Source organism: Chiloscyllium plagiosum, unplaced genomic scaffold, assembly GCF_037043375.1.
Source record: "Chiloscyllium plagiosum isolate Xiang-an unplaced genomic scaffold, Cpla_swu_hap1 HiC_scaffold_6, whole genome shotgun sequence".
Taxonomy (NCBI): Eukaryota; Metazoa; Chordata; class Chondrichthyes; order Orectolobiformes; family Hemiscylliidae; genus Chiloscyllium; species Chiloscyllium plagiosum.
The window spans coordinates 95,384,328-95,410,460 of NW_028270144.1; the positions used below are offsets into that span (position 1 = coordinate 95,384,328).

Sequence of the window (26,133 nt, forward strand, 5' to 3'; positions counted from 1 at the left end):
ATCCTTTAAAAATGTTTGTGTGGAAAATCCTGACTTGTGAGCCTGTGATTTCCTGATACATGCTGCCAGTCATCAAAATTTTCTGTCAACAGAACAAGCTCAAAAATAACCCACCTTTTGATGAACATTGTTCTTGACAAATAACCTGCTACTTTCAGCTATCTCGTACCTAAAGCACCTATCCTAATCTATTCAATTTACTAATTTTATGCTCAAAATCTTTGTCAAAAACAACTTTCCATTGATTCAAATATTTTAAAATTACATTCAGTGACTTCTCTGAATTCCTCTGCAGTCACAACTACACAACCAAGTATGAATTTTGAAGCCACTCCCCAAACCTGCTGTTGTCATTTGTATAGTTAACTGCTTGAGATGAACAGTTTGGCAGCTGCTCACATTAACACTGTCCACAGTGCACATAAAGTAAGATTACACCAGCAGCAAATGCTGACTGTAATGTAGTAAATGGTCTAAAACTATAGTGACCGTCAAAGCCTGTTTAGAACATTGAGGTATTAAATAAGCACCTCTATTACAACCGTTAACTTATCTGCACAGTTCCAATATTTTAGTATATGTTGAGACAAATCCTGTTTTATTTTTGATTAAGTAAATGTTTAATTCTAATTTGACTCCCTATCAATTAACTTCACCTTCCAGTCATAACTTGGTGAAATCACAATAACATATCAATGTGAGTTTCAGCAGTTGCTTTAACAATTCCACTTGTCCCATTGTTCTTGATAGTTCAGTTGGGCTACACAAATTGAATTTATCCATGAAGCTTCCTAGAGTTAAATTCCTTGTAATTCCAAAAGGCAATTGTTAAAGTTTTTATGGAACAATCAGTAGTTTATAGTCCAACACACTATTAATGTCACGATTGTATACAGAGTGATTTGTTTCACAAGAAATTGCTTAACAGTTCCTCCTGTTCATCTTTATTTTATTTCTGGGCTAATCAATGAAAGTTCTCTATTTTCAATAGGCTTCCAACGTGGAGAGTCGAGAGTGTAGTGCTGGTAAAGCATAGCGCGCCAGGCAGCATCCGAGGAGCAGGAGAATCGACATTTTGGGCATAAGCCCTTCATCAGAAATTCCTGATAAAGGACTTATGTCTGAAACATCGATTCTCCAGCTCCTTGGATGCTACCTGACCTGCTGTGCTTTTCCAGCACTACACTCTCGACTCTGATCTCCAGCATCTGCAGTCCTCACTCTCTCCTAGTTGATTCAAATACAGAGAATTTGAATTCAAATTCTACTAGGGCAGATGGAGAATTTGAGTTTGGTTCTTTTCAATGTTGCAAATAAAAAGTATAAAGTTGTCGGAATTATTGTAAAGTCCCAACCTATATTTTAATATCCTTGATTAGTCTCTGGATTCAGCATGACTGCAGTTTCACGCCAATGCATTTGTCTTGGTGTGCCTTCTGAAATAGCTGAGTACATCAGTCAGTTGTATTAAACTTTAAGTGATTACAAATAGGTAGGAAGTGTTGGTCTAGAAGTGAAACTACCCTCCTGAGAATGAACAAAAAGGTTGTGACTTTTCAACAGTTTCCTGTTCAGTGCTCTGATGTGACAGCCACTGAAATTCTTGTTTACAGTGTAATCATTTGACTGCTTCACTTCTGCAGATGCACTCCATAACCAAATCCCCCCCGCCCCGCCCCCCCATTTACTTGACTGCATTTCTTTGTGTGATAAGTGGGTTAGACAACAAGACAATTCACGGGCAATTCTTGCAACTCTACTTGCCATAGTGGGAAATCTTCAGCAGTCTCCTTTCTCATTCGTTGTTTAATTGTCAAACATCAATCATGCCTAGCAGGTTACTTGTGGGATTTTATAGCTATGTCAATAAGTTGCTGCTCCTGCTGTTTACTTATGAGGTACCAACTCCTAAAAAGTTTTATACAAATGTATTTGTTCATGTGAATGTGAGAGTCACTAGCAACTCTAGCATTTATTGCTCATTCCCAATTGCCCTTGAGTAATAGTGGTGAGAATGAGTTGCTGCAGTCTGTATGGTGTAAGTACACCCACAATAACAGGAGGTTTCAGGATTTTGGTCCAGCAACAGTAGCAATATAGTTCCAACTGAGGATAGTGTGTGGCTTAGATATTACAGGTAATCCCATACACACTCTCGCCTTGTTCTTCTGTGTGGTAGATGTTGCAGGCTTGGAAAGTGCTGTCAGAGGGGCCTATGTGAGTAGATGCAGTACACCTTCTATGTAACATGTATTACTGCCACTGTGCATTAGTAGTGGAGGGGATGAATGCTTAAAATTGTGTATGACTGTTAGTCAAGCAGAAGACTTTCCTTTGAATGTTGTAGGTGCACTCATTTTGGCAAGTGGGGATTAGAATAGAGTAGAGTAGAAATTTGTTGTCACTTGTATGAATGAAAATATGCTTAGAGATGTGAATAAGGCACCACAATTCAGTGCCATTTTAATGACAGAAATTATAAAAAGAAATAATTGAGACAAAGTTAGGGCAAAGTTTTACTCTTGTTCCTCCATGTCTCCTGGGTTTCTGGAACGTATACGGGATGCCGCTACCAAAGGCTGTTCAGAAGCTGCCAAAGCAAGGATATCAAGACCAGACCCACCATTCTGCCACCACCGAAGCTGGCATTGAAAGCAATGCATCATCACCATAGCAAGGAGGGACACACCGGTTCCACCAAGTCATTGACGCTGAAGCCACCACTCAAACTGTTGCCTGAATTCGAACCACCATACTGCCACTGCTGAAACATTCACATCACCACCAGGAGGAAGGGATCAGACCCACAGACGATGAAGCCTTTGGTAAAGCTGTAGCCACTATGGCCATGAGGAATGGACATCTAGATCTACCACGTTACCGTTGCAGCTGACCCTCGCAACCGTCTACCTCCACCGCAGCCGCAGAAAATAAGAAAAGGTGAACTTTGACACAAAACACAAATGAAGAAATGAAGAAACAAAACAAAAAGCAAAGAACAAAGAAGAGTGTGGCCAGCCAGCTGAGCGGGAGTACAGGCCCAGAGACTGAACACTTCCTACCCTGCCGCCGCTGCTGCCATCTTGTCCTTAAGTATGATTATTCCATCATTCTCCTGACTGACGCCTTGTAGACAGGTTTTGGAGAGACCAGAGGCCTCAGCAAATCAACCTCTGATGTAAGTTTGTAGCCACTGTGTTTACAAGGCTAGTCCAGTATAATATCTGGTGAATGGGAGCTCCCCCAGTGTGTTGATAGTACGTTCACAAGTAGGAATAGTAGTGTGAGATTGCCATTCCTTGGCATTTCTGTGGTACATTACTTTCTGTGAAACATTACTTTCCACTTGTCAACTTATTCTGAACGTCATCCAAGCTCTCCTCAATTTGAACATGAACTACTTCAATACCTGAGGAGTTGCGAATGGTGCAGAATATTATATATTCACCAGTGTATATCATAGATCATAGAATCATAGATCATAAAACCCCTACGTTGTGGAAACAGGTCCTTCAGCCCAACCCTCCAAAGAGTAACCCAAACCCATTCCCCGACCCTATTACTCTACATTTAGCTCTGAATAATAACTTACGCTTCCCAGAATACTATAGGCAATTTAGCATTGCCAATCCAACTAACCTGTACATCTTTGGACTGTGGGTGAAAACTGGAGCACCTGAAGTAAACCTAAACAGACTTGGGGAGAATGTGCAAACTCCGCACAGCCAGTTGCCCAAGGCTGGAATTGAACCCGGGTCCCTGGCATTGTGAGGCAGCAGTGCTAACCACTGAGCCACCATGCCACCCTTTTCTGACCTTATGACGGAGATAAGGTCATTGATAAAGCAGCTGCAGATGAATTGGCCGAGGACACTATGCTGAGGAACTCCTGTAGAATGTTCTGGAGCTGAAATGACTGACCTCCACAACCTCTACCTTCTTCTTGTGTGTAAGATATGTCTTCAACCAGTAGAAAGCTTTCCCCTGATCCCTATTGACGTCAGTTTTGATCAGGCTGCTTGAAGCCACAATTAGACAAATGCTGCCTTGATGTCAAGAGTAGTTACTTGCACATGAGCACTTCAATTTAGCTCTTTACAGCCTTTATCAAAACATGGACAATGTGGTCCCAGAGCCAAGTGATCCTGGTGGAATGAAACTGAGGAGCAGTGTGCAGGTTCTTCTGTGTAAATGCCACTTAATATAGATCGATCACAGCTAATGTCTTTCAGTATGAGATAGAGTGTTTATTGATTATTAGCCTCTCCTTTCTCTTCCACAGCTTGCTTTTACACTGTTGCCTGGTCGGGTGACAGTTTTCAGATATCTGAAAAATGAAAGACAAAAGGATGGGGTTTTACTGAAAGGAGGAAAAGGGAGGAAAGCAGGACTTACATGCTTACACAAACTGTACCTTACTGGAAAAAGAAGGTTAACAATCTGGAAACCAGATAGTTTCTGGCCTGGTGTTCAGCATGATTTCAGCAATACCTGTTCCAATGACATCAACTATCTGATTTAACTTATGAAGGCATGTCCATTCCCGTCTTGTTAGATGCTGTTACCTGCAGCTACGTCCTGCAAGAGAGGGGGAAATGAATCAACGATTGTGATACAACATCTCTGGGTGAAGAGATTATTGTGGTTCGATGGGGAGATGTGTGCATAAAAAGTGAGAAATGAAATTTGCAGTGTTGCAAAATATAGGATAGTGACGTTTTTGACCGAGATATGCATCCAGATTGACAGTGATTGTTGGTAGTTGAGTGGTCCAATAAGCAGTGCATGTGGCTAACTTTGCAATTCATATTCAAAATCTACTGCAACCAGGTCATTTTCTCCATATTATCCAGGTGATTAACTAGGAGCCTAATCTCACTTTCCAGATGTCAATCTGTAGTCTTATTGTTTATTTACATAAGTATATATGTAAATTGTTGGATTAGACATAAGAAAATTAATTAGTAGACTATGACCTTTTGTGTGAGATCACTGTATAGATTGCAGCACTACTTCCAGGTTGTTGGGAAATGTCTAGTGTCTGTTGCCATCATTTCGAATTCCCACAGCCTTTGCATAATTTATATGGAAATCCTCCTGAAACTCTGGAAACAGAGAGCATCTCCTCTCTTGTCCATCTCTTCCACTAAGGTTTCCAGCGTTAGTTCAAAGAATATTGAAACATGTCTTTTCCCCTATAGCACAATTAAATGTTCTCAAATTCTTTCTGGATCACCTAGCTCAGCCAGAATGCAACTTGTCATTACGAAGTGCTATTTGTGATGTTAGAGTTGCCCAACCATGGGTACCTTGTTGAGTTGTGAGGGTATTCAGCAGTGCTTTTTAACACTGGATGTAAGCAGTTATCATCAAGCTTGAGTGCCACTTGTACTGGAAGCAATGGTATAGATTAATTATTGTGTTGTGATTTTGGATATTGTCCAATTTCACAGTCATTACTCTTTAGTGCATGTTAGGCATTCTTTCCAAAAGGCTGGTTTTATGCTGCCTTCCACATTTTTATTTTTTCTCAATGTAACTTTGGCAGCATTTTAGCATTTGCTTTTCACGTTATGTCTGATTTCTATTTGTCTCTATTTTGACCAGGACCAGAGTTGTTCTATTTTCACTGCATGGAGGTTGAATTACTCTTTTAATGGTTCTGCCCTGCAAATATGAACTGTCATATTTAATGTCAATTTGCTCTGGCAGGAGCTGCCTACAGAGAATTGTGTGATATTCCACAAAATAGTCTATCATTTACAAGAGTTCTAGAAATTAACATCTTCTACTGGGGTGACCCCATGTTGGAATTATATGGTGGGGGCATCATTTCACTCTCCTCTGTTAGGGTGGGAGGGTGGTGTAGGGCCAGAGTAAGGTCTCAAACACCTGAAACTAGATCATAACCACACATGTATAGACACACACTCACACACTCACACTCACACTCACACTCACACACACACACACACACGTGCACACACATTCACATGTGCAACATATACACACGCACACGTACATTTGATCGCTACAAGATTTAAAAAAAAACTGTGTTACTTGGGAAATGGGCAATGCAGGCAAGGACAGCATTTGTCTGTCCCTAAATGAGAGATGGTTTACTTCACATTTGAATGGACTTTTAGATTTAGTGCCTGTGGCATGGATTTCCTGGGGCCTTGGGAAACTTGACTGCTGAATGAAGCAGAGATTGGCTCAAGCAAAAGGTTGCTGATTCCCAGCTCTGGCCGAGTTCCTCTCTGCAATCCGCAGATCCTCAATGCAGAACTGTGATCAGAGAACCTTTGAGGCACAAGCTCCTCAATCACTTTGCATTCTCCAGACATCTTGCCCAGGATCTAACCTTCTGTGGTCTTCATAACTGATGAAGTCGTCAAACCTCCATCCCCTCACAATCACTCCTGAAAACTGTGTCCTTCAGGTAAAGGCTTTCCCATCTGCAAACTATCCATCCCTTCATTCTGTCTGTTTGCCACTGGAGATTGATTACTTTCCGTGTTCTTTTTCTCTTAAACCTGAGAGCAAATCAAATTCTTAGAAATAATGGGAATGTGGGGCATGAGACAGAATTGAAACAACATAATTGCACCAAATTCATTGAGCCCAGAGTCCATGGTTTTAGTTTGAAAATAAGGTGACACCCATTTAAGACAGAGATGAGAGTTGAGTCTTTGGAATTCTCTTCGTCAAAAGGCAGTGCATGCAAAATATTTATTTTTTTAAGGCAAGGTAGATAGATTTATGATTACCAAGGAGTTGTAAGATTACTGGGGATGTGCAGGAATGTAGAGTTCAGGTTAAAACCAAATCAGACATGATCATATTGAATGGCGAAGTATGTTTGAAGGGCCAAGTGGCCTATCTTCCTTACATGTTTGTTTGTACGTTGTAGTGGTGTACCTCAGGGATCAGTACTGGGACCCTTCCTTTTCCTGATATATATTAATGGTCTGAATCTTGAAGTGCAAGGGACATATTCATTGTTTGTAGATGGCACTAAACTTGGATTAATTGTCAACTGTGAGGAGGAAAGTGGGGAACTCCAAACGAACATTAACAAGTTAGTGGGATGGATGGATAGGTGACTAGTGAGGTTCAATGCAGAGAAGTTTGAGGTGAAGTACTTTGGCTGTCAGACACTGAGAGACAGCATATTATAATGGGTACAATTTGAAAAGTGGTGCAGGAACAGAGGGACTTATATACATATAAGTCACATTGGGTGAATATGTGCACAGATCATTGAAGGTGGCTGGTCATGTGGAGAGAGCAGTGAATAAAACACACAGTCTCCTCAGCTTTCTTAATAGCAGCAAGAGTACACAAGCAGGAGGGTGATATTGAACCTTTTCAATGTGGTGGCAGTGGCCAGGTAGGAAGTCTTTGGGCTCTGTGCCCATATGCTTCTGCTCCTGCTCAGCTAGCTGGATGCATTCCTTTTTGGGTTTTCGTTTTGTTTCTTCATTTCTCTTTTGTATCAAAGTTCATCTTTTTTTCTCTTCTGCGACTGTGGTGGAGGAAGATGGTTGCAAGGTGCTGTGGTGGCGGCGGTGGTAACTTGGTGGATCTAGATGTCCATTCTTTGTGGCCACAGCTTTATCGAAGGCTTGATTGTCTCAGGCTGTGGCCTGTTCTTCTTGGCAGTGGTTTCAGTGGTGGTTATAGCAGTGCCAGCATGGTGGTTCCATTTTGTTCCTTGTGGCCATGGCAGCAATGTGACAGCTTCGGACAGCGACTGAAGTGGCGACAGCGTGAGCATTGGTGACTTGGTGGGTCTGATCTGTCCCTCCTTGCTACGGTGACAATGAAGTGGCTTTGGTTTTGGCTTTGGCAGCGGCAGCATGATGAGTCCAGTCTGGAAATCCTTGCTTTGGAAGCCTGGGGGCAGCTTTGGCGGCAGAATCCCATAGCCACTCCAGAAACCCAGGAGCTATGGAGGGAACAAAAGATGAAATTTGTCTTAACTTTGTCCTGATTATTTATTTTTATAATTTTTGTTATTAAGTTGTGGTGAATTATATGCATCTCACTGTATTTTCATAAATACAAGTCACAATAAATACAATGTTCTATTGTATTCTATGCCATTGCATTGTATTCTACCTGTACAAGACATTTGTGCGACCTCAGCTGTGTACAATTGTGAATACCACTTCATAGGAAAGATGTGAATGCATTGGAAGCAGAGCAGAAGAGATTTACAAGAATGGTTTCAAAAATGAGAAACTTCAGTTCTGAGGATAGAATGAAATAGTATGAAGCATTCTTTTTGAAGAGGACCAAGAGGAGATTTGATAGAGGTTTCCAATATCATGAGCAATCTGGATATAGTAGATAAGGAGAATCTATTCCCGCTTGTAGAAGGAACAAGAATGGAAGGGCATGGATTTAAAGTGATGTGCAAAAGAAGGAAGAGTGAGGAGAGAAAAAAACTCTTTTACTCAGTAATTGTGGCATGGAAAACATTACCTGGAAATGTAGCAGAGGCTGATTCAATTAAACAAGAGGGCTTTGGGTGATTATTTTGATAGAAATAGTGTGCAAGGGTATGGGGAAAAGGCAGGAGATCAGCATTACATAACGATGCTTGTTTGAAGAACCAGTGCAGACACAGTGAACCAAATGGCCTCCTTTTTATTCGGTAATTCTGTGATAATAGTCAAACAGTGGTTGCTAAAAGATGTACAATGGGGATATACTTGAGCTTGTCATGGAAGGAATTGATTTTTATTTTCTGTACACCTCGACATTTTATAGAAAATGAACATTGAGGGGTTGGAGATGTCAGTGTCTTCATAGCTTTAAGGATGATAGCTGTTGTGATTACTGAAAGTGGTTTCACCGTGAAGCCTTTTACTTTTGTTCCTAGAAATGTCTAGGGCAGCCATTGAGATTCCCTAAAAGAAATTGTGATCCTGGCAGGAGGCTTACTGAAGACAAGTCTGTGAGGGGCAAGAAAGATTTAGTGAGAAAAGTCTTAAAATGCATCCAGAAGGACTTTTTAGGTCAGTATGTAGAAGGCCTTACAAGAGAAAGGGTGGTCCTGACCTTAATTTTAGATAATGAAGCTGGGCAAGTGGTAAAGCACTTAATAGACAGTGATCACAACTCTATTAGATTCAAGGTTGTTATGGAAAAGGACAAGGTTAAGCCTGAAATCAAAGTTCTAAACTGGGGAAAGGCTGATTTTAATAAGTTCAAGTATAATTTGGCCAGAGTGGTCTGAGATCAGATGCTTTTAAGCAAATCTATGTCAGAGCAGTGGAATGCCTTCAAATAGGAACTGGGGAGAATACGTGGCAAAAATGTTGCAATAAATATAAAGGGTGGGGCTAACAAATCCTGTGATCCCTGGATATTAGTGATGGCATAGATGCTAAGAAGGTGTTGCCCCTAGCTGGAGAGTCTAGAATATGGTGCCACAGTTTCAGAATAAGGGCTTCACCATATAGGACTGAGATTAGATTAAGATTCCCTACACTGTGGAAGCAGGTCATTTGGCCTAACTGGTCCACACTGCCCCTCCAAACAGCAACACACCCAGACCCATCTCCCTCTGACTAATGCACCTAACACTATGGGCAATTTAGCATGGCCAATTCACCTGACCTGGACATCTTTGGATTGTGGGAGGGAACCCACGCAGACACAGGGAGAACGTGCTAACTTCACACAGACAGTCACCCGAGGCTGGAATTGAACCAGAGTCCCTGGCATTGTGAGGCTGCAGTGCTAACCACTGAGCCACCATGCCACCTTGAGAATAGAAGAAATTTACTTTTTTAAAGTAGTGTGAACCTTTAAAATTCTCTACCCTTGAATTAGTCCATAGATGATAAAAATTAATAGCATTTTATAATAATTATGGGAATAATGTAGGAGATTACAATTAAGGTAAGAGATAAGGCATGATCTTATTGGTTGGTGGAACAGGTTCCAAGAGCTGACATCTATTTCTGCTCCTATATCATATGTTCCCATAAGGCACCTGCTCTGAATGGAATTTATTCAGAGTTTTTGAGCAAATTAAGTTAGAAATTGCAATGGCCACAACCATCCAATTCTCTATTGATAGAGAGATGGTGCTAAAGATCTAAAGGATGTTAAATGGTACATCCTTCAAAAAAGGATAAGGTTGGTATCTATGGACCAGTCAGTTCATATTCTGTGCTAGAGAAACATTTATAAAACATATCTGGGAAAAAAAAAGACAGAAACTTGGATAAGCCTAAAATCTTTGAGTTGTAAAGCCATTACAGCTCAGAATGAGGTCACTGGCCCATTAATTTCATGCTCACTCTCTATTGCCAACCCACTCCCATGTTTTATCCTCTTGGCCTTGCAAGTCTACTTCCCTCAAATGGTCACCAAACTTCCTTTTGAAATTATTTATAGTCTTATCTTACACCACTCTCATATCTGATGAGCTCCAGGTCATAACCATGTTGTGCAGAAGAAGGTTTTCCCTCACATTCTCTGCAACTCTTGCATTAAACCTTAAATCTCTGTCCACCTAGCTCCATTACAATCAGCTAATGAGAACGGCTATACTTTAATTACATTAACTAAACTGTTCATAATCTTGTTCATAATGTCACACTCTGACATTCCTCCTCAAATTTGTTTGCTCTGTGAAGAACAAGCTCAGTTTTTACAACCTAACCTTGGGGCTAAAATACCTTCTCCCTGGAACTATCCTAGTAAATCTCCTCTGTGACGTTTCAATGATACTCTCATCCTTCTGCTATCCCTGACACAAAAGTATACTGGTAATCAAAGCCCATTACTCCACAAGTTGTACCAAAAGTGTGTTAATATTTTATTGAATCACAAAAATGGTCAATCCATCTCTCTTTTGTACTATTATCCAGAGTAAAAGAAATACCCCCCAGTCTTCCTTCTAAGAACAAGGTAGAAAGAATGAACAAAGTTAAAAGTTAATCATTACAGTAATTATAATATAGCATAAAACATACAATGTAAGGTTAATAGTTACACATTGCAGACATTCTTAGGTTTAAGTAAAAATTTTTTTCAAAAGCTGAAAGTTCAAACATTAATCTTTAAGGGCTTAGCCACAATGGGTCCGATGTTTGAGGGATCAACGTGAGATTGGGATTCCGTGCTGAGGCCACGCCAGGCCAAGAGTCTGCCACAGGCTGAGAGTCTGCCACACCAGGCCGAGAGTCTGCTATGCCAAGCCAGGATGCTGCCCCGCCAGGCTGGGAGGCAACTTCGCTGGTTCTGCACTGAGTCCGAGGCTGGGAGTCTGAGGCCAAAGAGAAGAAAGAAGAGAGAAAAGGAACAAAAGAAACAAAAGAGAAGAAGAAAGACAGAAAAAAAGAAGAGTAAACGGACAGTGCAGACAATCTCAGTCTGAAGCACCCTACTCCACCGCTATCTTGGAGTTTTTGGAGATGGTTAACAAGCTTTTGGGAACCATGGGTGAAATTATCTGCTACAAGATTATTAGCCCCAGAACTGCTCTTGCAGCCACTGTATTTATATGGATAGAGCCAGTTAGTGGTAACCCTCAGGGTGTTGATGGGGTGGGAATGAAATTTTAGCAATTGCCATTGAAAATGCCATTGAATGTTAAGGTGCAAGTTAAATTTTCTCTTGTTGGAGATAGTCATTGACTGGCACTTGTGTGGTGCAAATGTCAGCTGACGTTTGTCAGCCCAAACCTGGACGTTGTCCAGCCAATTCCAGCTGATTAAATATTTTTTAAAGTGTAATCACTACTGTGATGTAGGAAATGTGGCAGATAGTTTTTCGTGCAGCACGCTCCCATAAACAGCACTGTGATCTAGTTGACAAGACACTGGAGATAAATCCACTGCTCACCTTCAGAATAGGTCTTTCAGATACCTCCAACTGATGGAGTCTTTGTTTAATATCTCATTCAAAATGCAGCACCTACAGTGATGGACTGTCGGCCTTATGTGAAGTTCTAACTCAGATGAGAAAACTACCAACTAACTCGTAGACTGACATCAGAAATATTTTGCTGTTTGTTTCTCAATATATCTTGCCCTCTTAATAAATGTATGTAAATACACTCTAGATCCCTTTGACCCCACAATTGCTGCAGTTGTGTCCTACCAGGTTTATGTTGCTTCTTCCTATTTCTACTTCCAACACCTATTAGGATTGCTAGCAATAGCCCTTTGGAGAAAATGGTCAGTAGTAACATGGATACAAAATTGGTTAACTGATAGAAAATAGAGTTGCAGTAAATACCGGTTTCTTGGACTGTGGGAAATTTGCAGTGGAATTTCCAATGGTTCATTAATTCCTATTTTTGATGTATATTAATGATTTTGACCTAATTTCAAAACTTGTAATGACACAAAACTTGGAAGTGCAGTAAACACAGGGGAACATCCTGGAATTCAAGAGGATGTAGACTGTTGGAATTTGGAGTCACATTGCAGACGAAATTCAAAGCAGAAAGTTGGGGTGAGTTGAAATAAAAAATATATGCTAATGGTAACATTTAAAATGAGTGCAAGAAGACAGAGAACTGGACTATTTGCATGCAAATTTAGAAGATGGCAGGAAATTAATCAGAACCTGTATAAAATATTAATTCAGCCCCAGATGAAGTATTGTGCCCAATGCTAGGCCACACATTTTAGGAAGAATGTGAAATCTTTGGAGACGTTATAGAAAGATATTATTCAAATAGTTCCTATGGTACCTTCTGGTGCAATATGGGTAGGATCCCAACCTCTAAGCCAAAAGTTGAAGGTCCAATCCTATGACTGGATGACCACAGAAGGTGCATTTTATCAATCTGAAAATCCTTACAACAAGCTAATGATTTTGGGAAGAGCTGGAAAGACAACTGGCTGTGTCTGATGTGAAGTGGTACCCCTCAAGCTATAGCCTCCAGTTTCAGATTAGCAATGTGTTCCAGGAAAAACAAGCTATGGAAAAGTGATGTAAGCATATAACTTGACCCTGCATTTGTGGTAACTCTTCTAAATTCCTGAATGAGGGATTACAGCATTGTCCACAAACCAACAAAGCTGGGGTTAAAAATCATGAACAGTTTGATTAAATGAAGAGAAATTGTTTCCACTGGTTGAAGAATCAATGATGCAGAATTAAGGTGATCGGCTGAAGAACCAGTGGCAGCATGAGGTAGAATTTTTTGTTTTGATAAAAAGTGATGTGGATTTGGAATGGACAGTCTGACAAGAGGTCTGTGATCAGCGATGGTTCACAGGGATCAGTCCACAATCCGCTTTTGTTTGTCATTTATATAAATGATTTGACTGAGAATGTAGAAGGCATGGTTAGTAAGTTTACAGATGACACTAAGATTGATGATATAGTGGACAATGGAGAAGACTATCTAAGATTACAAAGAAATCTTGATCAATAGGTCAATGGGCTAAGGGGTGGCAGATGCAGTTTAATTTGTATAAAGGTGAGGGGTATTGTATTTTGGTAATACAAACAAGGGCAGAACTCATACAAATAATGGTAGGGCCCTGGGTGGTGTAGAATAGAGACACCTAGGGATTCAGGTAGATAATTCTTCAAAATTAGTGTCATGGGTAGACAGGGTGGTTAACACACTTTTCTTCACATATGTAGCTCAGGCATTTGAATAAAGGAGTCATATTGAGGTTGTACAGGACATAGGTGAGGCTTTTTCTGAAATACTATGTGCGCCTCTGGTCGCCCTCTTATAGGAATGTTATTGTTAAACTAGAGAAGGTTGAGAAAAGATTTACCAGGATTTCACTGGGAATGAGGGTTTGAGATATCAAAATAGATTTAGGAAGACTGGGACAAATTTTCACTGAAGGGTAGGAGGGTGAGGGGTGACTTTATTGAGGTTTATAAAACAATGAGGGCTTGGATCAGGTGAATGACAAGAATCTTTTCCCTACGGTGAGGGACTTAAAAGTCAGGAAACGTATTTTTAAGGTAAAAGGAGAAAGATTTCAAAAGGACATGATGGGCAACTTATTTATACAAACAGTGATTTGTGTGTGGAATGAAATGCCAGAAAAAATGTTAGATGCTGGTACAGTTACAGCATTTAAAAGGCATTTGGATAAGTTCATGAATAGGAAAGGTTCAGATGGATATGGTCTAAGCATAGCCAGATGGGACTAGTTTAGTTTGAGATTAGATTAGATTAGATTAGATTCCCTACAGTGTGGAAACAGGCCCTTCGGTCCAACCAGTCTGCACCGACCCTCTGAAGAGTAACCCACCCAAACCCATTTCCCTCTGAATGATGCACCTAATACTATTGGCAATTTAGCATGGTCAATTCACCTGACCTGCACATCTTTGGACTGTGGGAGGAAACCCACACAGACACAGGGAGAATGTGCAAACTCCACACAGACAGTCTGAGGCTGGAATCAAACCTGGGACCCTGGTGTTGTGAGGCAGCAGTGCTAACCACTAGGCCACACCATTTGGTGTGGACTGGTTGGACCGAAGGGTCTGCTTCGATGCTGTAAGACTCTGTGACAGGTTGGTGGGTTCAATTAGACCTTTCAAAATGGAATGAATAAATCTTACAGGAGAAAAGAGATTGTATGAATATAGGAAAGAGCAGTAGTGCAGAACTAACTGAATTGCTCTTTGAAATATCTTGCAGACTCATTGGATTAATAGCCTCATTCTGAGCTTTCTATTCTATGATTTTAAGTTCAGTAGTTTGATTTAATACCAACTAAATGTGACAAATTGTCTGATTTTTATTATTGGCTATAAGTTAGTTGTGGGTTTGCCTTTCTGAAACGATTCAGGCAGTAGATCTAACTTTTTGGGTGGTGCTTTCCACTATTTAATTGCCCTTATTTGTTGCCTAGAGAATTAAATTGTCCTGATGTAGACTTATCAGTCTTCTTTGAAGAATGTTTTGTACTCTGTTCTGGCAATGGCAATCAATACAAGAGATCAGTGGAAACAGGGAGCAAACATCTATTAGAAATGATTATCCTAGACAAACCTACAAACAACCCCCATTTAACCTGATAATCAAAGCCATTATGATCTTATCAGAAGCTTCTAACTTATTCAGTCACATGAAGAAATTGAATAATAGAAATTATTTGAAAACATGGCAATTGTTACTTCAAACCCTCATGTAATATAATAAATAGTCAAGAGCCAAAGGGATTGGCAGATAAGGAGCAATTCTTATTATTCGATCCAGAATCCATGAGTGCCCTTGCATCTCAATATGTATTAATGTCAAATAAAAATGATTCTGGATGTCACTTTGCAAAGATTTTAGAATTTTACAAAAACATCAGTTGACAGCAGAGTATTGGTGGATCAATTGTCCAGAATCCCTAAAATTGACCTCTTGAATTTTAAGATTTCACAACAGCAATTTTCTAATCAAACTGTTGAGGGGTGGCAATTGAAATGAGGCCCTTTGGCTCAAGGGTTAGGGACACTACCATTGCACGTTTTTGTATTCTGCCTCTTTCAAATTCACCCATCTCAGTTCTCTTTTCTTCAGATGCATATTTAATAGCATATTTGCAAGTTAAGCACTGAAACATTGTGCCAATATTGGAATACAGTTGAAAAACTGATATGATACATTTTGTTCAAAGAACATGGAGAAACAGTATAGACTAAAGAGTACTACTGTAATGGGTGTAGGAGCATTAGTGTAGATGTGCGTGGAGAGGCCATTTAATCAAGCATCAATACCCTAAGATGTATTAATAGAGCCATATAGTATAGGAGCAAAGTATTTGTGCTGAACACATAGACACAATACTTAGACCTTCACTGGAGTACTGTGGATGGGTCTGTTGCCAAATTCAGGAAGGTTGTGAATGCATTGGAAATTGTGCATAGAAACGAGGAGCAGCAGACGGCCACTTGGCCCTTCAAGCCTACTCTGCCATTCAATACTATGCCAATGTGATAGTCTCCCCATACCTCTTGATGTCTTTAAAATCAAAGTAATTACATATCTCTTTCTTGAATATTCAGTTCAGTGACTTGGCCTCGACAGCCTTCTATCTTTGAGAATTTCACAGATTCATTATCCCGAAATCTTTCTTCATCTCAGTAGTAAACGGCCTACCCTGCAACCTGAGGTTGTGTACTCTGCTTCTAGAATCATCAACCAGGGACTACATTCTCCATGTATCCAGTCAGACCTGCCTTGTTAGGACTTTATACATTTCAATCCGATCCTCTCTTAGCAAAAGAAGTTTGAGAGATTCCAGTTTGAGACATTTCAATTTGGAAGATCGAGTGGAGAAGTTGGGATTGTTTTCCTCAGAGAGGAGAAGCTGAGAGATGATTAGACTGATGTTTCAAATTGGTTTGAACAGAGTAGATATGGAGATATTGTTCCCAATCATAAAAGGATCAAGAATGTGAGGACACAGAATTAAATTAATTTGCAATGGAATGTATTGCCAGGAAGTCTGGTTGAGGCAGGCTCAATAGAAACATTGAAGAGAGCATTCAATGATTAAAAATAATATTATGCAGGGTTATGGGGAGAATGAAGGAGCATGGGACTAAATCATAATACTCATTAGGAGAGTATGTAGATTCATAATAATTTACATTACAGAAGGAGGCCTTTCAGCTCATCATGTCTGCAGCCAGTCAACAACGATCTGATTACATTAATCTCATTTTCCAGCTTTTGACCCTGGGCTGTGGTGATGCAAGTGTAGTTGTGTCTGCAATGCAGTTGCAGACATGACAGACTGAAAGAACCTTCTTATGCACCTTAATTATTCTGTGATTTCATGGAAGGATAAATTCTAATTGTACTTTGGCAATCTGGCATTTTTAGTGCAATTGGTGTTTATAGGGAAGGAGAGATAGTGGCAGGATAATTCCAGATAATTGAGAGTGTCAACAGGTCAGTACAAATAGTGTAAGTGGAGTGTCGACAGGTTGAATAACAAGTGCTAGCAGGTGATTGAAAGTGTCAGACGGTGTGAGTAAAGCATCAACAGCTGAATAACAAGTGAAGGGATGATCTATGAATTGATTACGTAAGGCAGAGAGATAATTATTTTTGATTATTTGTAATTATCTCTTTGCCTTAATTAATCAGTTCAAGGTTGTCCCTTCACTTGTTATTTAGCTATTGATGCTTTACTCATACCAATTTACACATTTTATCATCTGCAAAGACTCGTTATTCAGCCTGTTGACACACTGCCCACACTATTTGTACTTATCTGCTGACACTCTTAACTCTCTGTAATTATCTTGCCATTATCTCTCCACCTAAATATATTCTATGCCTGTGCATTTCCCTCCACTTCATCTAATGCAGGTGAAGTGCTCCAAAAGCGTGCAATTTCAAATAAACCTGTTGGACTATAACCAGGAGTCGTGTCATTTCTGACTTTGTGCACTCCAGTCCAACATCTCCATATCAACAAAAAATATTGACAGATTATATCAATGAATACAGTTTTGCCAGCCCTGATTAAATAAAGCTAGTCAATACTTTGACACACCTGGTAAAAAGTCACCTTATTTCCACTTTCCTGTCCTTTTGCAGGAACATGGATCCACATAACTAATTCTTGTCTGGACCTAAAGTGGAATGGAGGAGAAACTCAACCCCAATAGGGTGAACACACAAGCCATTAATGGGTTGGCAGCATATTAATCCCTGCTCACAATTTTCTTTTTCAGTTGAGTTGAATGCTGAAATTGTCAATACAAGGCATCAACTGGAGAAATCTCCCAAAACTGCATCAAGATGGAAATGAGTTTCTTAAATGAGCCTTTGAAAGATCAACAGATATACAAGATGCATTGAAAATAATTAAGAAGTATTTTAGTTTAATGTTATTTTCTCAGTAGTATGGCTTTGGCATGGACCATGACCTCTAATTCATAGTGAGTGAATTTAACTTTCATGGGGAGCAAAATGGTTGGTAGCAGATGGTAACACACCACACAAATCAATGGAAAGGGTAGGATGTAAAAATACTATCTCGTTTTGTTTTTACAAATTTAAGCAAAAGTTAATTTTCACTTCCATATGCATTAACTGCAACTGCACAGCCTTAAGATGTATTTATTCAAATAAATAATCATCTATCATGCCCAACCTCTGACATCAGTAGGATTGCTGTGATTCTGGACTAAAAACCCACCTGCAAACTATCCACTGATTGAGGAGGTAGGCAACAAACTGCTCCAAGGTTACTTCCAGTTCTGCTCTGGAATCAGCCGGTGGACAAAGCAGAAACATGGTTTGGGTATTTAATTACTGATTTTCTTCTCCCTTCCATGCCGACCAGATATCCCAACCCAATCTAGTCCCACCTGCCAGCGCCCGGCCCATATCCCTCCAATCCCTTCCTATTCATATACCTATCCAAATTTCTTCTCCCTTTGATAGCCCACTAAAAATTGACAACTTGGGGAAGTCTGGCATTTCATTGGACATTGTGAGGAAATTTGTTTGTATTAGATTTAAACATAACTAGTTTTGATTTGAAATCCTCATAAGGTATTGTTATCTTTCATGTAATGTTTGTGTTACTGGATAGTAATAAAGACATTAATGCAGCTAGAATGTAGTGATGCGAATTCTGTAAAACAGAATCTCAAAGTTATCAACAAATTACTTAATACAGTTCCCTCACAGACAGGCAGGAGGCTGGAAGAACACAGCAAACCAGGCAGCATCAGGAGGTGGAGAAGTTGACTTTTTGGGTGTTACCTTTCTACCTCCTTTCTTATATATCAAAATGTTTGAACAAATTGTTAAGCCATTATTGAAATTAATTTTGTGGATTTTTATCATTCATGTTTGTGCTTCAGTGTTGCAGGATAAAATAGCAAAAAAAAATCCTTATCCTCTTTTGTTAGAAAGTCAGCTGTTAAAATTCAAAAATAATCTACCAGCTCATATTTTTCATGTATGAGTTTTTATTTGCTTAACATTGCTTTTGAGAACATGAACTGTCACTATCCTGCTATACTTCACCGAGCAAAGGTGAAGGTTGCAAAGGTTCTTACTACATTCAAGTTTCACACCAAGCTGTTAAGACATTTTAGGAGCAGCATATCCTTTTAAATAACGAATTAGTAATGCACAGTGAAGCACTTACACAATACACAGAAGCTGTCTTACGTAACAAGGCTACCGAATATAGGATTACAGTATACAACAACATTATTATCAGTATAATCATGTGTTTAGTTCTCAAAATATCAGTTGATTAATTTGGAATGCTTTGCTATACTTTATCTCCCTGCTATTCCATTTAGACTGGATTTATACTGTTGTAAGGGAAGCACGACCAATTATTCAGTTTCATTTCATCCTTATTTTTGCGAAGAGATTATTCAGTTACTCATTACATTGCTCTCTATGATTTGAGAATAAATCTTTCTTCTCTAATAATGTTTAAAATGAACAATTATAAATATCAGAGTATTTGATAGCATGACAACCTGTTTGATCATTTTAAGAGGTTAAATTGCCCTGAGGTATATGGTTATTCTCCTGATATGACAGTTACAGTTTGCAAACACGTCCTTTAAGATATGTGGCATTAGAAATTCAGTCTTAATATTAAAATGAAAATGGGCTGTTTTGACTCAGTGAATCATGCACTCTCTAGGTCTTCCACTATATTTGTGTCAGCTATTACTATAAAAGATGGTTATTATTGTTCATTAACATTTATATCATAAACCAGTACAGTAATAGAGTCATAGAGATGTACAGCATGGAAACAGACCCTTCGGTCCAACCCGTCCATGCCGACCAGATATCCCAACCCAATCTAGTCCTGCCTGCCAGCACCCGGCCCATATCCCTCCAAACCCTTCCTATTCATATACCCACCCAAATGCCTCTTAAATGTTGCAATTGTACCAGCCTCGACCACTTCCTCTGGCAGCTCATTCCATACACGTACCACCCTCTGTGTGAAAAGTTGCCCCAAGGTCTCTTTTATATCTTTCCCCTCTCACCCTAAACTTATGCCCTCTAGTTCTGGACTCCCCGACCCCAGGGAAAAGACTTTGTCTATTTACCCTATCCATGCCCCTCATAATTTTGTAAACCTCTATAAGGTACCCCTCAGCCTCCGACGCTCCAGGGAAAACAGACCCAGTCTGTTCAGCCTCTCCCTATAGCCCAAATCCTCCAACCCTGGCAACATCTTTGTAAATCTTTTCTGAACCCTTTCAAGTTTCACAACATCTTTCCGATAGGAAGGAGACCAGAATTGCACGCAATATTCCAACAGTGGCCTAACCATTGTCCTGTACAGCTGCAACATGACCTCCCAACTCCTGTACACAATACTCTGACCAATAAAGGAAAGCATGCCAAACGCCGCCTTCACTATCCTATCTACCTGTGACTCCACTTTCAAGGAGTTATGAACCTGCACTCCAAGGTCTCTTTGTTCAGCAACACTCCCTCGGACCTTACCATTAAGTGCATACGTCCTGCTAAGATTTGCTTTCCCAAAATGCAGCACCTCACATTTATCTGAATTAAACTCCCTCTGCCACTTCTCAGCCCAATGGCCCATCTGGTCAAGATCCTGTTGTAATCTGAGGTAACGCTCTTCGCTGTACACTACATCTCCAATTTTGGTGTTATCTGCAATCCTACTAACTTTACCTCTTATGCTTGCATCCAAATTATTTATGTAAAAGACAAAAGGTAGAGGACCCAGCACCGATCCTTGTGGCACTCCACTGGTCCCAGGCCTCCAGTCTGAAAAACAACCCTCCACCACCACCCTCTGTCTTCTACCTTTGAGCCAGGTCTGTATCCAAATGGCTAGTTCTCCCTGTATTCCATGAGATCTAACCTTGCTAACCAGTCTCCCAGGGGAAACCTTGACGAACGCCTCACTGAAGTCCATATAAATCACATCTGCTCTGCCCTCATCAATCCTCTTTGTTACTTCTTCAAAAAATTCAATCAAGTTTGTGAGACATGATTTCCCAAACACAAAGCCATGTTGACTATCCCTAATCAGTCCTTGTCTTTCCAAATACATATACATCCTGTCTCTCAGGATTCCCTCCATCAACTTGCCCACCAACAAGGTCAGGCTCACCAGTCTATAGTTCCCTGGCTTGTCCTTACCACCCTTCTTAAACAGTGGCACTACGTTTGCCAACCTCCAGTCTTCTGGCACCTCACCTGTGACTATCGATGATACAAATATCTCAGCAAGAGGCCCAGCAATCACTTCTCTAGCTTCCCACAGAGTTCTCAGGTACACCTGATCAAGTCCTGGGGATTTATCCAACGTAACCCGTTTCAAGACATCCAGCACTTTCTCCTCTGTAATCTGGGGAAACAAATATGTTAATATTTGTTTCAAGATTTATATTAAACATAAAAAGAAAATGTTTATTATTCATACCTTTTATTTTGTATACAAAGATATTTTTTGGTAAAAATATATATTGTAGTTATAGTAAGACAGTTGTAATGTTGAAATAGCTTCCAAAGCTGTCAGCATGGCTTTCTCTCTGATGGAGAAATTAGTGACATTCGTGAAGAGCCAGATGCAACAGGCCATAATGCATGCAATGGCTCCTCAGCCCTTCTGCCAGTTTCACGAATACCTCCAGCTGGCTGCATTAGACAGCCAGAAGATGCCCATTAAGATAATTTCAAGCTATTATCCAGCAAGGTCCATCCCATCTACCTCTACCTCAGCTGGTGGCCCAAAGAGTACATTACATAGCAGTACGTATCAGAAATTTAAGAGTACCTAAGGGATTATGGATAAATCGAGCATCTAAATGTTAAAACTTCATCTATTGAGCTGTTTAATAAAGTATTGAAGTACTGGTGCTCAAACATCTCCCAATTCTTGTTTTCCTTTGGGATTTCAGTTGTACCCTGGCTCCTCAGTGGCCTGGATGTGAGGGAATATTCCTTGGAATGAATAGTATTGGCAGACCATTGGCACCTCCGGAGGGGCAGAGATGGATCATCCATTTGCTGAACATTGTTGCAAATGCCTGAGCTGTGCCTTTTACACTAATGTAATGGTGCCTCCCACCATTGAGAATGGGAATATTTGTGGAACCTCCTCCTCCCATGAGTTATTTAATTGTCCAACACTATTCACAACTGAATTTAGAGGGAGTATAGAGATTCAATCTGATTCATTGGTTGTGGGATTACGTAGCCCTATCTATTGAATGTTTTTTTCACTGTCTGGAAGCAAGTTGTCCTGTGTTGTAGCTTCACCAGGTCATCGCCTCATTTTTAGGCATGCCTGCTGCGTCTTCTGCAAGTCCTCCTGCACTCTTCATTGAACCAAGCTTGGTCCCCCTTCCTGAATGCAATGATAAGAGTAGGGGATATGCAAGAGCATAAGGTTACAAATTATGGCTGAATATAATTATGTTGCTGGAGAAAGTGAGGACTGCAGATGCTGGAGATCAGAGCTGAAAATGTGTTGCTGGATAAGCGCAGCAGGTCAGGCAGCATCCAAGGAGCAGGAGAATCGACGTTTCGGGCATGAGCCATTCTTCAGGAATGAGGAAAGTGTGTCCAGCAGGCTAAGATAAAAGGTAGGGAGGAGGGACTTGGGGGAGGGGCATTGGAAATGCGATGGGTGGAAGGAGGTTAAGGTGAGGGTGAAAGGCCGGAGTGAGGGTGGGGGCGGAGAGGTCAGGAAGAAGATTGCAGGTTAGGAAGGTGGTGCTGAGTTTGAGGGTTGGGACTGAGACAAGGTGGGGGGAGGGGAAATGAGGAAACTGGAGAAATCTGAATTCATCCCTTGTGGTTGGAGGGTTCCTAGGCAGAAGATGAGGCACTCTTCCTCCAACCGTCGTGTTGTTGTGGTCTGGCGATGGAGGAGTCCAAGGACCTGCATGTCCTTGGTGGAGTGGGAGGGGGAGTTAAAGTGTTGGGCTACGGGGTGGTTGGGTTGGTTGGTCGGTCCGGGTGTCCCAGAGGTGTTCTCTGAAACATTCTGCAAGTAGGCGGCCTGTCTCCCCAATATAGAGGAGGCCACATCGGGTGCAGCGGATGCAATAGATGATGTGTGTGGAAGTGCAGGTGAATTTGTGGCGGATATGGAAGGATCCCTTGGGGCCTTGGAGGGAAGTAAGGGGGGAGGTGTGGGCGCAGGTTTTGCATTTCTTGCGGTTGCCTGGTGGTGGGGTCCGTTTGGAGGTGGCGGAAATGACGACGGATGATACGATGTATGTGGGGTAGTAGGGGAGGACCAGTGGGGTTCTGTCCTGGTGGCGATTGGAGGGGCGGGGCTCAAGGAGTGGGAAGTGGAGGAGATGCGGTGGAGAGCATCGTCGATCACGTCTGGGGGGAAATTGCGGCCTTTGAAGAAGGAGGCCATCCGGGTTGTACGGTATTGGAACTGGTCCTCCTGGGAGCAGATGCGGCAGAGACGAAGGAATTGGGAATATGGGATGGCATTTTTACAGGGGGCAGGGTGGGAGGTGGTGTAGTCTAGGTAGCTGTGGGAGTTGGTCGGTTTATAGTGAATGTCCGTGTTGAGTCGGTCGCCCGAGATAGAAATGGAGAGGTCGAGGAAGGGGAGGGAGGAGTCTGAGACGGTCCAGGTAAGTTTGAGGTCGGGGTGGAAGGTGTTGGTAAAGTGGATGAACAGTTCAACCTCCTCGTGGGAGCACGATGTAGCGCCGATACAGTCATCGATGTAGCGGAGGAAAAGGTGGGGGGTGGTGCCAGTGTAGCTGCGGAATAGGATATGTGGAACAGTCCATCACCATCCATAACCTCATCACCTCAGGGATCTCCCATCCACCGCCTCCAACCTCATAGTCCCACAACCCCGCACCGCCCGTTTCTACCTCCTGCCCAAAATCCACAAACCTGACTGCCCCGGCTGACCCATTGTCTCAGCCTGCTCCTGCCCCACCGAACTCATCTCTCCCTACCTCGACACGGTCCTGTCCCCCTTAGTCCAAGAACTCCCCACCTACGTTCGGGACACCAGCCACGCCCTCCACCTCCTCCATGATTTTCGCTTCCCTGGTCCCCAATGCCTTATCTTCACCATTGACATCCAGTCCCTGTACATCTCCTTCCCCCATCACGAAGGACTCAAAGCTTCTTCCTTTCCTTCCGTACCAACCAGTACCCTTCCACTGACAGCCTCCTTCGACTGACTGAACTGGTCCTCACCCTGAACAACTTCTCTTTCCAATCTTCCCACTTCCTGCAAACCAAAGGAGTAGCCATGGGCACCCGCATAGGCTCCAGCTATGCCTGCCTCTTCGTAGGATATGTGGAACAGTCCATCTTCCGCAGCTACACTGGCACCACCCCCCACCTTTTCCTCTGCTACATCGATGACTGTATCGGCACTGCCTCGTGCTCCCATGAGGAGGTTGAACAGTTCATCCACTTTACCAACACCTTCCACCCCGACCTCAAATTTACCTGGACCGTCTCAGACTCCTCCCTCCCCTTGCTCGTCCTCTCTATTTCTATCTCGGGCAACCGAATCAACACGGACATTTACTATAAACCGACCGACTCCCACAGCTACCTAGACTACACCTCCTCCCACCCTGCCCCCTGTAAAAACGCCATCCCATATTCCCAATTCCTTCGTTTCCACCGCATCTGCTCCCAGGAGGACCAGTTCCAATACTGTACAACCCAGATGGCCTCCTCCTTTAAAGACTGCAATTTCCCCCCAGACATGATCGACGATGCTCTCCACTGCATCTCCTCCGCTTCCCACTCCTCCGCCCTTGAGCCCCGCCCCTCCAATCGCCACCAGGACAGAACCCCACTGGTCCTCCCCTACCACCCCACCAACCTCTATATACATCGTATCATCCGTCGTCATTTCTGCCACCTCCAAACGGATCCCACCACCAGGGATATATTTCCCTCCCCTCCCCTATCAGCGTTCCAAAAAGACCACTCCCGCCGTGACTCCCTCGTCAGGTCCACACCTCCCATCAACCCAACCTCCACTCCCGGCACCTTCCCCTGCAACCGCAAGAAATGCAAAACTTGCGCCCACACCTCCCCCCTTACTTCCCTCCAAGGCCCCAAGGGATCCTTCCATATCCGCCACAAATTCACCTGCACTTCCACACACATCATCTATTGCATCCGCTGCACCCGATGTGGCATCCTTTATATGGGGGAGACAGGTCGCCTACTTGCGGAACGTTTCAGAGAACACCTCTGGGACACCCGGACCGACCAACCAACCCAACCACCCCGTGGCTTAACACTACAACTCCCCCTCCCACTCCACCAAGGACATGCAGGTCCTTGTACTCCTCCATCGCCAGACCATAGCAACACAACGGCTGGAGGAAGAGCATCTCGCCTTCCGCCTAGGAACCCTCCAATCACAAGGGATGAATTCAGATTTCTCCAGTTTCCTCATTTCCCCTCCCCTCACCTTATCTCAGTCCCAACCCTCGAACTCAGCACCACCTTCCTAACCTGCAATCGTCTTCCTGACCTCTCCGTCGCCACCCCCACTCGGGCCTATCACCCCCATCTTAACCTCCTTCCACCCATCGCATTTCCAACGCCTCTCCCCCAAGTCCCTCCTCCCTACCTTTTATCTTAGCCTGCTGGACACACTTTCCTCATTCCTGAAGAAGGGCTCATGCCCGAAACGTCGATTCTCCTGCTCCTTGGATGCTGCCTGACCTGCTGCGTTTTTCCAGCAACACATTTTCAGCTATAATTCTGTTACTGTTGATTACTCCCAGCACCTCATTAGTGCCCAATTCTGAATTGATATGTCTGTTCTGAATCTATTCCATTTAACAGAGGATTGATTCCACAGAATATGATAGTGTTCCCAATGTTAAGATGGTGTCACTCCAATCAATATTGTCATAGATACAGGTATTTGCAACAAATAGACTTATGAGGATGAAATCAAAACTATGAATTTGCTGTAAATATTCATTCTATAATGCTACATTTGCACAGCTTTACAGCTGTAAAACTCACAGACCTATGTAGCTTCATTCTCAAAATAATGATCAAGCAGGTGAATCACTAGTTAGGATCAATTTAATGTGAGGCTAATTGATAAATGCAGGGTCTCCAATGTGCTTCCCATCTGAAAATACGAAAATACAATTTTTTTTGCCAGCATA

General features: G+C 42.0%; 1 long non-coding RNA gene across 3 annotated transcripts in view; it reads right to left on the reverse strand.

Moving 5' to 3' along the window:
- Positions 1–1,835: 1,835 nt before the first annotated feature.
- The window catches only part of LOC148149814 (uncharacterized), a 35,978-nt gene continuing 11,680 nt past the window's right edge, over positions 1,836–26,133 (reverse strand). For 2 of the 3 annotated variants that reach the window (XR_015757454.1, XR_015757455.1), the window contains exons 2-4: positions 7,368–7,951; positions 4,492–4,578; positions 1,836–4,327 (exon numbers count right to left, since the gene is read on the reverse strand). This is a non-coding gene — a long non-coding RNA (uncharacterized LOC148149814). Of the gene's footprint in view, positions 4,328–4,491; positions 4,579–7,367; positions 7,952–21,187; positions 21,339–26,133 lie in introns of all 3 variants that reach the window. The other variant, XR_015757453.1, reaches the window with a different exon arrangement.